Source organism: Petromyzon marinus, unplaced genomic scaffold (assembly GCF_048934315.1).
Source record: "Petromyzon marinus isolate PM22_M1 ecotype Great Lakes invasive population unplaced genomic scaffold, UKy_Petmar_22M1.pri1.0 PM_G_Scaffold_29, whole genome shotgun sequence".
NCBI lineage: Eukaryota > Metazoa > Chordata > Hyperoartia > Petromyzontiformes > Petromyzontidae > Petromyzon > Petromyzon marinus.
This window is the reverse complement of record NW_027422861.1, coordinates 1930001-1932500: the sequence shown is the minus strand read 5'-3', so window position 1 is coordinate 1932500 and position 2500 is coordinate 1930001.

Genomic DNA, 2500 nt, shown 5'->3' with positions numbered 1-2500 from the left:
ATTTTAATATTTTTCACGCATAGACCCCGTCAAACGCTAGAAGTTGGCGGGGATGTCTCTCTTGTGGCTCACGGGGCTGTTAGGGTCGCACAGAAATGCCTCGGAATGGGAAAACGGGTCATTTTTGTGTGGCCACATTGCATAGGAACGGCATGAAACTTCCAGAGGCATTTGCAGCAGGAATGCATGTGCACTCAAAAACGTCTATATTTTTCACGGATAGACCCCGTGAAACGCTATAAATTGGCGGGGATGTCTCTCTTGTGGCTCACGGGCGCTGTTAGTTAGGGTCGCACAGAAATCCCTCGGAATGGGAAAAGGGGTCATTTTCGTGTTGCCACATTGCGTACGAACGGCATGAAACTTCCAGAGGCATCTGCAGCAGAAATGCATGTGCACTCAAAAACGTCTATATTTTTCACGGATAGACCCCGTGAAACGCTAGAAATTGGCGGGGATGTGTCTCTTGTGGCTCACGGGGCTGTTAGGGTCGCACAGAAATCCCTCGGAATGGGAAAACGGGTCATTTTCGTGTTGCCACAATTGGCATACGAACGGCATGAAACTTCCAGAGGCATTTGCAGCAGAAATGCATGTGCACTCAAAAACGTGAATATTTTTTCACGGATAGACCCCGTCAAACGCTCGAATTTGGCGGGGATGTTTCTCTTGTGGGTCACGGGGCTGTTCGGCTCGCACAGAACTCCCTTGGTCCACCTGATTCGTGCATACAGGCAGCAACTAAAACTCTGTAAACCTGCTGTGAGGACATCTAAACAGTGGACCAGTGAGGCTGTGGAAGATTTGCGGGCGTGCTTAGACTGTACTGACTGGGATATGTTCACGACTGCTACCAATAGTCTGGATGAACTCACAGAGGCTGTGTACATCAGCTTCTGTGAGGACTGCTGTATCCCAACACGTACCAGGGTGAACTTTAACAACAACAAGCCCTGGTTCTCAGCAAAGCTCAAAAGGTTGAGGTTGGAGAAGGAGGAAGCGTTTAGGAGTGGGGATAGAGACAGATTCAAGGAGTCGAAGAACAGGTTTAGCAAAGCGGTGAGAGAGGCTAAACGACTGTACTCAGAGACACTAAAACACCAGTTCTCTACTAACGACGCTGCTTCTGTCTGCCAAAGGGCTCAGGCACATCACCAACTACAAACCCAGAGCGCCCCACACCACTAACGACTCCCGCCTAGCCAACGACCTGAACGAGTTCTACCGTAGATTTGAAAGACAATTGGACTGTCCTGAACCACCCCTTCCCACCCAAGAGGCCCCATCCCCCACCCATACTACAGAAACGACTCTCTCCTTTCAGGAGGGAGAAGTTAATGGGCTTTTCAAGAGGCAGAATCCACGCAAAGCAGCCGGGCCGGACTCTGTCTCTCCAGCCACCCTCAGGCACTGCGCTGACCAGCTGTCTCCGGTGTTCACCAACATCTTTAACACCTCCCTGGAGACATGCCATGTACCAGCCTGTCTCAAGTCCTCCACCATCATCGCTGTGCCCAAAAAGCTAAGGCCAACAGGACTAAATGATTACAGACCGGTCGCCCTTACATCTGTGGTAATGAAGTCTTTTGAGCGCCTGCTCCTGGCACACCTCAAAGCCATCACAGACCCTCTCCTGGACCCCCTTCAGTTTGCCTACAGAGCCAACAGGTCTGTGGACGACGCAGTTAACATGGCCCTCCACTTCACCCTACAGCATGTGGACGCCCCAGCATCCTACGCCAGGATCCTGTTTGTGGACTTCAGCTCTGCCTTCAACACCATCATCCCTGCCCTGCTTCAGGACAAGCTCTTCCAGCTGAACGTGCCCTACTCCACCTGCAGGTGGATCACAGACTTCCTCTCTGACAGGAAGCAGTGCGTTAAGCCGGGAACAGAAGTCTCTGACTCCAGGTCCATCAGCACGGGAACTCGTCAGGGCTGCGTCCTTTGCCCACTGCTCTTCTCCCTGTATACCAACAGCTGCGCCTCCAATCATCTGTCCGTCAAACTCTTGAAGTTTGTCGGACGACACCACCCTCATTGGGCTGATCTCTGGTGGGGATGAGTCTGACTATAGGTGGGAAGCTGACAACCTGGTGACCTGGTGTAGCCAGAACAACTTAGAGCTAAATGCTCTAAGGACAGTTGAGATGGTTGTGGACTTCAGGAAGAATACAGCCCCACTCACCGCCATCACCCTGTTAGACTCCGCAGTCAAAATTGTGGAGTCCTTCCGCTTCCTGGGCACTATTCTCTGCCGGGACCTCAAGTGGGAACTGAACATCAGCTCCCTCGCCAAGAGAGCTCAACAGAGGATGTACTTTCGACGGCAGCTGAAGAAATGCAACCTGCCAAAGACAATGATGGTGCAATTCTATACAGCGATCATTGAATCCATCCTCACCTCCTCCATAACCGTCTGGTACGCTGCTGCCACTGCCAAGGACAAGAGCAGACTGCAGCGTATCATGCACACTGCTGAGAAGGTAATTGCCTGCAA